At 41.8% G+C, this 12,904-nt stretch overlaps 1 protein-coding gene across 1 annotated transcript in view; it reads left to right on the top strand.

Annotated features, from left to right (window-relative positions):
* LOC134807195 (uncharacterized) overlaps positions 1-11,716 on the top strand; it is a 106,762-nt gene extending 95,046 nt beyond the window's left edge. Inside the window, exon 3 of the mRNA XM_063781972.1 lies at positions 11,135-11,716. The gene's annotated coding sequence lies outside the window, so the exon portion shown is untranslated. The remainder of the gene's footprint in view (positions 1-11,134) is intronic.
* The last annotated feature ends 1,188 nt before the right edge of the window (positions 11,717-12,904 follow it).

Here is a 12,904-nt window from a genome sequence, read left to right as displayed (position 1 = left end):
GAGAAAATTTTTACAATCTATACATCTGACAAAGACCTAATATCTAGAATCTACAAGGAACTTAAACAAATTTGCAAGAAAAAAAACCCCATCAAAAAATAAGTGAAGGATATGAACAGACACTTTTCAGAAGAAGACATTTATGCAGCCAACAAACATATGAAAAATGGCTTATCATCACTGGTCATTAGAGAAATATAAATCAAAACCACAATGAGATACCACCTCACGCCAGTTAGAATGGCGATTGGTTAAAAGTCAGGAAACAACAGATGCTGAAGAGAATGTGGAGAAATAGGAATGCTTTTATACTATTGGTGGGAGTGTAAATTAGTTCAAACACCGTGGAAGACAGTATGGCGATTCCTCAAGGATCTAGAACCAGAAATACTGTTTTGACCCAGCCATCCCATTACTGGGCGTATACCCAAAGGATTATAAATCATTCTACTATAAAGACACATGCACACAATTGTTTATTGCAGCACTATTCACAATAGCGAAGACTTGGAACCAACTCAAATGTCCATCAATGATAGACTGGATAAAGAAAATGTGGCACATATACACCATGGAATATATGCAGCCATAAAAAAGGATGAGTTCATGTCCTTTGCAGGGACATGGATGAAGCTAGAAACCATCATTCTCAGCATACTAACACAGGAACAGAAAACCAAACACCACATGTTCTCACTCATAAGTGGGAGTTGAACAATGAGAACACATGGACACAGGGATGGGGAACATCATACACTGAGGCCTATTGGGGGATGGGGGCCTAGGGGAGGGATAGCATTAGGAGAAATACCTAATGTAGATGATGGGTTGATGAGTGCAGCAAACAACCATGGCACGTGTATACCTATGTAACAAACCTGCACATTCTACACATGTATCCCAGAACTTAAAGTGTAATAAAAAAATTTGGAAAACTACATATTACTCTCATAAACCATTGTTATTGACATCTTCTTGAAATGTTTCCCAGTCCTTTCTTTGACAGCATGAAAGTTATAATGTACCTTTGAATTGTGTCTCTTCATTTAACACTGTATTGTGAGCATTTCTGTGATTTGGGATTATCACAGCATAATGACTGCAGAGTATTCCAGCAAGGGGGACAGTCACAGAGTGCTAATTTAGTGGTGGGACTCTCTCATGGGTCAGCGCTATGATGAGACAGCACATTCCTTAGTGACCTGGAAGAGGCCTCACTTCTGGTTCCCCCTGGCTGTGTGGTAAATAATAAGCTAAAGGTGACCCGTTGAGGAGGTATCTTGCAAACTGTGTTGTGTGACAGGGCAGGAACACAGTGGGTTGATATCAGCTTGGATGTGAGGTTCTGCCCTCGATGTGTGTTCAGTGACCCAAGGAAATTTGTCATATGATCAATGTTCCAGGAGGGACGCTGCTCATTTCTTCCCTCTGCCTGGATTACCATTGCTTCCTCTTTCTGCTTGAGAATTCATCCTTTAACTCCCAAATGGCTAGAGTCATGTTCCTCTGCCCTGTGCACCTGTGAATACACTTTCCTGTTATTCAGGGGCTGAACTCTGTTCCCCGTCTCCTGATTAATATGTTGAAGCTCTAAACCTCAGTAGCTCAGAATATGACTGTACTTGGAGATAAGGCCTTTAAAGAGTTAGAATCATTAGAAGAATTAGAAGAGTAGAGTTAGAACCAGGTTTTTAGGATGGGCCCTAATGCAATATGACTGGTGCACTTGTAAGAAGAGGGGATTAGAAAACAGACCCACACAGCCAAAGGATGACCATGTGAGCACACAACCGGAAGGCAGCCAATTCTCAGGACGAGGAGAGAGGGTTCAGAAGAAGCTAAACCTGCCAAAACCTTGATCTTGGACTTCTAGCCTCCAGAATTATGAGAAAATAAATTTCTGTTGGTTAAGGCACTCAGTCTGTGGTATTTTGTTGTGGCAGCCCTAGCAAGCAAATCCACAGATGGGAGAGAGGACTAATAAATGGGCCAGGTATGGGCATTTATGGCAGCAGAGTAGCACTTAATTCTTGGCCTCCCTCTCTGACCACCTTACTTCATTTCTAAAATGGAGCATTTGGATAAGATGACCCATCTGCAAGGCCCCTTTCAGCATTGACATTCTAAGCTTCTGTACATCATTTGATTTTCTGTTAGTTATTTCTTATGCAGGTTAAAGCAGCACCCTCTCAATAGATTTGGCTCCCGTGTGATCTGTTCTTATGCAGCCAGAGTGTTTGCACAAATCTGATTCTATCACATTAACATTCTGCAAGGGCTGCCCATCTCCTTCAGTGTGAAGTCTGATCACCTCAGCATGGCCCACATGGCCTTTCCTTACCTGGTCCATGCCCTTCTCCAGACCTCGCTTCTCCATCCTATCCCGACCTGCCCTCCAGCCATGCTCAACTGTGAGGAACTCGTAGTTCCTCAACACACCATCATCTCTAACACTCTGTGTCTTTTCATGTGCCACATTTCCTGCCTAGAATGTTCTCCCCTCTCCTCCATCTTGGTTAGTTCTACTCACTTTTAAGAACCGGCTCAGGCACTTTCTTCTTGGAAGCCTACCTGCCCCATCTTTCTTCTCTTCCACCCTCAATCCATTTGGATTAAGCAGCTTTGGATCCCTTTAGCTCCATCATAGCCTTGATCACACTATTGGATAAAGCGGGGGTTCCAGTATTTGGTGCACATGTAAGTACCCTTTGAAAAGAATGCTGATTATAGCAAGAAATAGGTCATATTGGAGTCTCTAAATTGGAAGAGTTGGTATTGCTTGTCAGAAATTTGGCCTAAAATCAAGTCTTAAAGAATACATGAGTTAGAGGGCAATGTGAGGCAGTGAGTCAGAAAATACGCAGACAGCAGATTTTCTATCAATTTGCCAAACATTTATTGAGCATTGTTAGAAGCATGGCTTAGTGCTGGGCAGAAATTGGGACTTAACACTGAGATGCCACTATTCAGAGGAACAGTAGCGAGTTAGAAATGGCCTGATCACCCTTGCCCCCTTGGGAAGCGAGGGGCCAGGTAGAGAAGAGTGTGGGGGAAGGTCAGCCTCCCAGGTGTGGGTCCCAGGGACTGAGACTCTGGAGGAAGTGCTATTTACCTGGAGCTTCCAGTGTTCTGAATCCAAGGTTTGCACCAAGACAAGGAAGAGATCTGCGGCAGATATTAAGAGATAGAGCATGCAGCCTTGGGGTTAAAGAAAGGGGGTGGTTGGGCAGGTACAACTCAGGAGACCCAAGTTGAATTCCTGCATCTGCCACTACTAGTTTTATGACATTGGGCAACTTATTTAATAAATTAATTAATTTTGAACTTCTATTTTTTAAATCATGAGAAAACTCATGTCTACCTTGCCTGCTTCTCAAGATTTTTGTATCAAATGAGAAATTGTCTATGAAAGAACTCTGCAAGCTACAAAACCTGGGCACAAGTAAGACGCTGTGAATGAGAAGGGTCCATTCTGCAAAGGGGCAGGCACTGGGGCCGTGGCCTTCCTCGGCCTGCAGGGGCAGGCAGAGAAGGGGTTGCTCTTGGCCAGAGGGAATACGTGGGCAGATCCTGGCAATGGGCACTGGCAACAAAACTAGGGTTGCTGGCATTTATGAGCATCCATCTCAGGAATGACATAATTGGGCTGGGAAAAGTCCAGGGGAGAACTAAGTGCTGAAGGGAAAGGAGCACGTTCTGGGAGAGAATACATTGATGGGATAAGAACTCCCCCTCATAGAAAGAAAAAGCTTGAGACTCCATGAATGAATTCAAGAGAAGTGTTAAGTCAGCAATGGTAAAATAGAATGGAACAGTAAAGAGGTAAAGTTCAGGAGGGATTTAGATGTTCATGGATGATAAAATCGAAATGGATTATTGAGCAGCTTGGAGGACATCTAGGGTAAATTACCACCATGCAGTCTCTGTTATGAAGGATTCCCAAGCTTTTTCAAAATAGCCTTTTGTTACCTCTTGTGAGCCTAGGGTTGGATAGCTGCTAAGTCTGATGTCTATTTTTCAAATTCTATTCACTAACAGAAGTTTTCTGCAATGCTTAGTGCATCTGTAATTTCTACTGTAATATCTGTAATTCCTGCTATGTGGGAAGCTCTGTGAGGACAGAGATTAGGCTGGTCTTATTCACAGCTGTACCCCAATGCCTGGCATGGCTCCTGGCATATATTGGTACCTAGTCAGTATTGCAAATTGAATGCTGTTTTCCCAAGAGTGGCTATTGGGATCCTTCTTGTCCAGAGGAGCTGCCCCTTGAGGACTCTGGCAGCCAGGGCTGGCAGAAGAATTCTAACATTTCCAATGGAGATGTTGGGGCTGGAGTCTGGCTCCATGAGCTTTGCCTTGAACCATCCACGCTGTACACTCAGCGGGTCTGCCTTGTCGCCCCATGTCTGACTCTCATTGTTTTCAGGTCCTGCTTTCTTTTGCCCTGTTTGTGGTGTTGGAACCTCTGTTTTCTGTTTATGAGCACCAGTGTCTTTTCCTGCTCAGGCTGCCATAACAAAATACCATAGACCGGGCAACTCAAAGAGTAGACATTTTTCTCACAATTCTAGAGGCTAGAAGCCTGAGGATTAATTAGGGTGCCACGGTGTCAGGTTCTGATGAGGACCCTCTTCCTGGCTTCTCACTGTGCCCTCACATGATGGGGCAGGGGAGAGAGGGAGGCAGAGAGTAACCTCCTGGTGTCTGTTCTTATAAAGGCACTCATCCCATCATGAGGGCCCCATTCTCAATACTTCATCTAAACCTGTCTCACGACTTCATCTAAACCTAAGTAACTTCCAAAGGTCCCATCTCCAAATACCATCATACAGGAGTTAGGGCACCAACATATGAATTTTAGGGGGACACAATTCAGTTCATTTCAACATAGTCCATAAATCTCTAAGTTGATGGCCTGTCTTCTTGGATTCCTTTCTCAGTCATCTGACTTCTCGGATCTAGGCATTTGCAAATGTCTTCCTTGGGAAGCCCTAGTGGCTCAAGCCCTAAGCCCAGGTTTGGGGGCAGGTGCTGCTTTCTCCCTGGCCTTGGGGACCAGGGGTTTGGGCATTATTCTAAGGGTCCATGGTCCCAGGGGCACCAGGGCAGCAAGGAGAGGAGAATGAGCAGAACCTAAATCAGTCACTTCTCTTTGCCTGAAGAAGGAGCTGCCCCGAGGACAGATGCTCACTTGATGAGAGTGGGGGGCTTCTAGAGGACCATTATCTGTCCTGGATCAAGCGCTATCTTTCCAGCAGCATAGCCACAGCTATGTGTACAGCCTTCCCCTCCCATACAGCCAGATGCCCAATTTGTCTGGGTCTCTACAAGAGCTAGAAATCATTGTGGGCCTGTGGGCCACCATTGTTTTGGGGAGGCTGTGAACAGAGATTCTTAGTGCCCTCATCAATAGGGCCAAGAGGTTGGTAATTGTTTTGTTCCTACAAGGAGCCTCACATATGAAAGCTATCATGGGCTCCTGGACAACATGCCCCCACACAAGCCTGCCCCTGGCAGAATGCAGCAAGACCCAGTCTTAGGCAGAGCCTCTTGGGGTCCAATTGCCCCAGGAGAGCTGGGCCTGGCCCATGGCCTATGACTTGGCCTGGAGCTAAGCCATCCTCTGTTGGTTCCACAAGGGCCTGGCTGGGATGAGCTGTCATGGACCCCCAGGTTTCTGGTGGGAAAGGAGGTTGGCCGCTGTCTGCATTTACTCATTGGTTCTCAAATCAGCGCTGTCCTCACTAGGGCCTTACGCAGCCTCAGCAGAGGCCTGGGACTCTGGCTGCTTGCCTGAGTTCCTGCAGCAGTAGGAAAACTTCATGGCCCTGGGCTTCAAGAAGTTTTGTCTCTAAGGTATCTGAGTAGGAGAAGAAGGCTACCAGACAAGGTTGATGGCAGCCCAGCAGTGCTTGTGGTCTCTGCCTGGCAGGCGCATATTTGATTGTTCAATGAGGAAAGGTCTCCCCAACTCCAGAACCGGAAAGCGAGCAATGATAATAATAAAATAATAAAAGATGAACATTTATCAAGTATTTCCCATCTGTGCCAGAAAAGGGCATCTTGTACTTGATACTCTGACTAAAGTCACCAGTATTGACCTCTGTTTTATAGGCAAGAAAACTGAAGCACAGCTGTGGATTAGTAACTTGCCAGGGGTCACGCAGCTGAGTGAGAGGCAGGGCTAGAACTTGAACAGAGGCAGCCCATGCTCTTCCCCACCATGCTACCCATCCTGGTCAGAACACTACCCTGGCCCTGCTCCTCGAACCCTCATACTCTTTCCTCCTTATTGGAATGAATTGTCCTGGGCAATCTTGGACATAACCACCTTCATAGAAACTCAGAATGGTGTGTATTTGAGCAGGCCGAGGCTGAGTTCTTGGCATACATCTTTTCCCTGTGGATGCTCCAGAGTGTCCCAAGGTTCTGGAATGTCAGGCTGTGGGCTATGCGGTAGCTTCTGCAGCATCTCACACTTCCCCACTGTGCAGCTAGACTGGCTCAGGGATGGTAAGTGCACCTTGCCCCAGCCAGGCCCGAGCATCTGGGATGTCAAAGGCACCTGTTCCCAGTCTGGATGAAAACATTTTAAAATGCTACTTGTCTTCAGATTTCTGACCAGAAAGGTTCTATATTCTTGCCAGTGGAATGTGAGAGCATCTCTTCCTAAATACTTTGCTAGTACAGAATGTTATTTGAAAAACATAACTATTAAAACATATTTCATTATTATTTTGATTTGCATTTCATTATTATTAGTGAGGTTAAGCATTTCTCCTGTTTATTAACTGTAACATTTCTACTTTTTGTACATTAGCTATTTTATGTCCTTTAATATTTACATTGTTAGTGTTTTTCTTACTGACTTACAGAAGTTCTTTATGTATCAAGAATATTGTTTCAGGGCTGGGCACAGTGGCTCGTGCCTGTAATCCCAGCACATTGGGAGGCCAAGGCAGGAGGATCGTTTAAGGCCAGGAGTTGGAGACCGGCTTGGGCAACATAGCCACGGCCTTGTCTTCTGAAAGAAAAGAAAAAAAGAATATTGTTTCAGACCAGAATGAAGAGTTAGCAAAATTCTAAAAAGTTTTAAAAAGAATATTGTTGTTTCAAATACTTTTCCAGCTTGTGATTTAGTTTTATCAATGACATTATTTTGAAGTATAGTAATTAAAAAATTAAATGGAAACAAATATATTCATTATAATTTTTAAAATTTAATTTTTAAATATATAATGACATAATTTTACATATTTATGGGATACAATATGATGTTTCAATGCATGTATACATAATATAATGATTAAATCAGGGTAGGTAGTTACCATATCTATCACCTTAGACATTTATCATTTTTTTGTGGCGACAATACTCAAAATATTTTCTTCTAGCTATCTTGAAATATATACTGCATTGTTATTTGCTATTGTCTTCCTGATGTATAATAGAACACAAAAATGTATTCTATCTAACTATAACCTTGTACCCATTGACCAGCCTCCCCCATCATCCCTCTCTCTTCCCTTCCCCAGCCTCTGGTAACTACTATCCTACCTTTTACTTTTAAGGAATCAACTTTTTAAGATTTCACATATGAGTGAAATCATGCAGTTTTTGTTTTTCTGTGCCTGGCTTATTTTACTTAACACAATGGCCTCTAGGTTCATCCATGTTGCCACAAATGACAGGATTTCATCCTTTTTTATGGCTAAATAATATTCCATTATATATATACATACACCACATTTTCTGTATCCATTCATCTGTAGATGGGCATTTAGGTTTATTTCATATCTTCACTTTTGGGAATAACATTGGAATAAACATGGGTGTGCAGGAGTTATTGCGATATACTGATTTCATTTCCCTTGGAAATATACTGAGTAATAGAATTGCTGGATGTATGGTAGTTCTATTTTTAATTTTTTGGGTAATCTCCATATTTGTTTCCATAATGGCTGCACTAATTTTCATTTCTACCCACAGTGTGTAAGAGTTTTCTTTTCTCTGCATCCTTGTTAGTTTTTTTTTTTTGTCTTTGATAATAGCCATTCTAATTGGGGTGAGGTAATGTCTCACGGCAGTTTTAATTTGCATTTCTCTGATGGATTTGTGGTTTTGAGCATATTTTCACAGATCTGTTGGCCATTTGTATGTTTTCTTTTGAGAAATATATTTTCAGGTCTTTTGCTCATTTTAAAATGAGATTATTTGGGTTTTTTTTTTCTGCTATGGAGTTGCTCAAGTTCCTTATATATTCTGGATATTAATCCCTTGTCAGATGCATAGTTTGCAAATACTTTCTCCCATTCTGTAGGTTGTCTCTTCACTTTATTGTTTCATTTGCTGTGCAGAAAGTCTTTAGTTTGATGGATCTTATTTGTCTATTTTTGCTTTCCTTGCCTGTGCTTTTCAGGTCTTATTAAAAAAATTCTTGCCCAGTCTAATTTCATGAAATGTTTCCCCTATGTTTTCTTCTAGTAGTTTCATAATTTTGGATCTTACATCTAAGTCTTTATGTTTTTTCCCATTGTTATGTTTAGAAAATCATTTCCCAGCCAGCAATATGGCATAATCACCTATGTTTTAAAAGTTTGAATTCTACATCTTTTTGTGATCCATATAGAATTTATCTGTGCATGAGCTGAGGCTCAAGGCTGACTTTTCCCCAAATAGTTAATTTCTAAACTGCCATGTATTTGATAATTCATGTTTCCCACTTGTTTGTGATGCTTTCTTTATTATATACTAAATGTTTTAGAGCTTGGTGTACATTGCTGGATTATTTACTCTGTTTAATTGATCTGTGATAATTTCTGTGCTAAGACCACATTAACTTATGTCAGCTTTATAGTATGATTTCATGGCTAACAGAGTAGAACCTTCTCGCAACAGTTCTATTTAAAAAATTTTGCAGCTGATGTTTCTTGTTGATTCTTTTATATATGTTTAAACTTTATTTGGCCAAAATAAAAAAAAATCCAATTGAATTTTGCTTGCATATAGGGGAAGAATTGACTTTTAAAAAAACTAACCAGAAATAGCATGCATCTTTTTAAAATAAAATATTTGATATATCTCTCAATAATATTTTTTATTTAGATATTTTTGAATGAGTAAATGAAGCAGTAATTTGGCTTCCTGAAGTGATGAATGGAGTGTGGAAACAGAGTTTCATTGAGTATAACAAAAGACTTGGTGAATGAGTTCTTGGAGGTCTTGGGTTGTATCTTACTTTCTTCTCTAAGCACTTTTCCAAAATTACCTGACTGATCCATACCTTACTTGTTTCTCTGCTTGTGACTCCCAAGATTACCAACTTTGCTGCTCATATCACCAATATAGCTTTTCCTCAGACCTTTAGTTCTTTGAATGTTGTCATCTTTTCCAATCCCAATGCAGAATACTCCCTTGGCTGTGCTTTCAGCTCTTAGGTCTCGTTATACGTTCATGGACTATCTTGGGTAATGTTTTTCCAGGCTTAACCAGGCACCTGGAAACATCCCACCTCTATTCTGTTCTATATATGCTCACTCGCTGTGTCCCAAACTCATGGGTTATACCTGAACAAACAAGTACAAGTACAAGTCAACCAAACAAGGATGAAAATGACCTTGTATCCTTTACCTTTTCCAATAAAACTTCTCTATCAGTACCTGCATGTCCTACCTTCTTCCAGTAGGAGGTGCTGGTGCCCTCTATTTGTAGACAGTTTATCACTTACTTGGCTCAGTGTGGAATGAATATTCCTGCCATAAACCTGTAATATACCTGGACACCTGAATGTACACAGAGACAAACAACTCTCTCTATGTTCTTCTCTAGTTCATTGACTAGCTTTCCAGCTCCCTGCTGACATTGGAGTTAGAAAAGGATAATAAAGTTGTCTATTATTAATAATATGTATTGAGTTTCAAATGTATAACAGATGTCTCATATCACAAGCTAGAGACATTTTATTTATCTGATATGGTTTGGCTGTGTCTCCATCCAAATTTCATCTTGCATTGTAGCTCTCATAATTCCCATGTGTCATGGGAGGGACCCAGTGGGAGGCAATTGAGTTATGGGGGTGGGTCTTTCCTGTGCTGTTCTTGAGACGGTGAATAAGTCTCTCGAGATCTGAAGTGTGTGTGTGTGTGTGTGTGTGTGTGTGTGTGTTTTCCAACAGAGTCTCGCTCTGTTGCCCAGGCTGGAGTGCAATGGTGCGATCTCTGCTCACTGCCTGCAACCTCTGCCTCGTGGGCTCAAGCAATTCTCCTGCCCCAGCCTCCCGAGTAGCTGGGGTTGCAGGCGCCCACCACCACACCCAGCTAATTTTTGTAGTTTTAGTAGAGAGGGGGTTTCACCATGTTGGCCAGGCTGGTTTCGAACTCCTGACCTCGAATGATCCACCCACCTGGACCTCCCAGAGTTCTGGGATTACAGGTGTGAGCCATCTTTCCCGGCCCTGATGGTTTTATAAAGGGGCGTTCCCCTGCACGCACTCTCTTGCCTGCTGTAGTGTTAAGATGTGACTTTGCTCCTCCTTCACCTTCCATCATGATTGTGAGGCCTCCCTAGTGCTGTGGAACTGTGAGTCAATTACACCTCTTTCCTTTATAAATTACCCAGTCTCTGGTATATCTTTATTAGCAGTATAAGAACTAACTAATACATCATCCAACCAAACAATAATACTGATCACTTTGTAAGAGAGAAAGATGAAGAAGAGATAGTTCCTATGTACAAGTAATTTATTGTTCATGTAGGAGACAAACAATTTTATAAAAAACTATAAGGCAAGGTAGAGAAAGAAAAGTCCTATAAGAGAAGTAAGAGTGCCATGGGGGTTCAGATTACTTCCATTTAGGGTGATCTAAGACAGTTTTATGGAGGAGACAACAGGTGTATTGAACCTTCAGGGCTGACTATTCAGGAGGCAAGGATTCAGGAAAGCACCAAGCTTGTAGGAAGAACAAGGCATGGTTTGATCTGAGTAGGATGAAGGAAGAATGAAGGAAAATGGGAAAGAAGCTTAGGCATGGCAGTTTGACCACATAGGGCAAAACTCTAAACAAAAGCATCGGTTGTTTGGTTTAACTTTTGCCATAAACATCTGAAATCACATAAATGTTTTTGCCCTAGCCAGAAGTTCTCAGAAGGCCAGAACAGAGGATCAAATCTATATCTTTCTGGAAAAGACATTTCAAGGAAACGCAGCTCTTCACTTCTCTGTCAGGAGCAACTATGAACAGCAAATACCAGATACATCATCTTAGCTGCTTGGACACAAATAAGCAAAGAGAGGATGAAAATTCTGGCCAAACCCACCAAATAAAAGAGTGTGTGTATGTGGGAGAAATAAGCTGCAATGATCTGCGATTGGTCCACTAGCTTGGGATGGCCTGATTGGGTGGAAGTTCAATGGCTGTGGAGAGGCACGAGGATGGAGACTAGGGTCATTGACCAACCATCAGCATAGTCTTAATTAAATATTAATATTACATTGAGAAACAGTGGCTAATGGCATTCATTATAGTGACTTTGCCCAGATGGTTTCTGCTAACACAAAAATTGGACTGGTCTGAAGGACTCTATTGAACATTTTTGTACTTTTAAGTTTCAATTTGATCTTAAATTCTCTGGGGTTAATGGCAAGATTGGGTAGAAGTAATGCAAAAATTCCAAGGAACAAATGCATAATGGAAATGGAGAAACTAGCCTAGACTTGGTGAGTAGACTAGACCATGTACGTAAGTGTTGATTAAAACGATTTATCAAATCAGGAAAGAAATGCTAGGAAGGACGAGAAAATGCCAGAAAGATAAAGACTTTCCAATTTCTGTGCTCACAATTACTCAGGTTATGTTAGACATATAAAAATAATAAATTGTTCCCTACGATCCTAACGAAGTGTTATAAGAAGGAGGCTGATGAACAGGAAATGTTCACTTAGTCATCCATTGCCCCATTTCGTTCCTGGGAACTACCGAAGCAAGCTAATTTTTCTTTCATATATGTTCACTTGTTTTTGCTTTAATAGATGAAAAGTTATAGAATATTAAAACTAGATCATTTGATATCAATTTATTCATTCATTAATTTAAATGGATATTTACTGACTGATGACAATGTACCAAGTGCTGGGTATTCAATGGGATAATCAGATCACCCAAAGGGGCTTACACTCTAGTGGGGAGCACAGACTAAGAGCAAGTAAAAAGAAAAATCCATAAATCAAATGATTACAAACTCTATTAAGTTATGAAGGAGTCAAACAATGGGCTGAAACAGAGAAAAAGGAGCTCAGAAAGGGAACAGAGGTGCGGAAAGGTGAAGGGGCCTACCGCAGGTCACCACAGTTAGTGGCAGGGCCAGAACCCCCATCTCCTAACTGCTAGGATCTTTTGACTATGTGCTAGGATCTTTTGACTATGTCACGTGTGTTGTCTGCTTTGACATAGAATCTGCCGTCTGTTCTCTGGAAATCTGTGTGGATACTGGATGATGTCTTGGCTGGTTTCTAAAAGCAGATGGGAAGACTGAGTAGGGGGAGAGGAGAGGTTTACAAGCTGGAGGTGTGCTACGTGCTGCTACCTGTCTCTAAACAACTCACAGAGACAAGTCACAGCAAACTTTTAGAGGGCATTGCCCTGTCCTGGAAAAGACCTATAGTGTGATGTAATCCTTAGCAATAGAACATGTATGTAGGGGGTGGGGAGGGGCTTGCTGCTTTCTCTCCCACCTCCATGGAAATCATCTGAGATCCCTACTGGTCCCCCTCTACTTACTGGTTTAGGGAGAGTGGCTTGTCAGCATTTAGATTAGGCAAAGCTAAAATCATAGTGAATAGGCCTCTAGTGCAAGGAAGGTGTGGTTATGAATAGAGAGGTTGGGTGGGTAAAGAGAAATTTCACAG

The sequence above is a fragment of the Pan troglodytes genome, chromosome 8, assembly GCF_028858775.2.
Source record: "Pan troglodytes isolate AG18354 chromosome 8, NHGRI_mPanTro3-v2.0_pri, whole genome shotgun sequence".
Taxonomy (NCBI): domain Eukaryota; kingdom Metazoa; phylum Chordata; class Mammalia; order Primates; family Hominidae; genus Pan; species Pan troglodytes.
The sequence above is the reverse complement of the archived record's forward strand: the minus strand, read 5'-3'. Positions and strand labels throughout refer to the sequence as shown.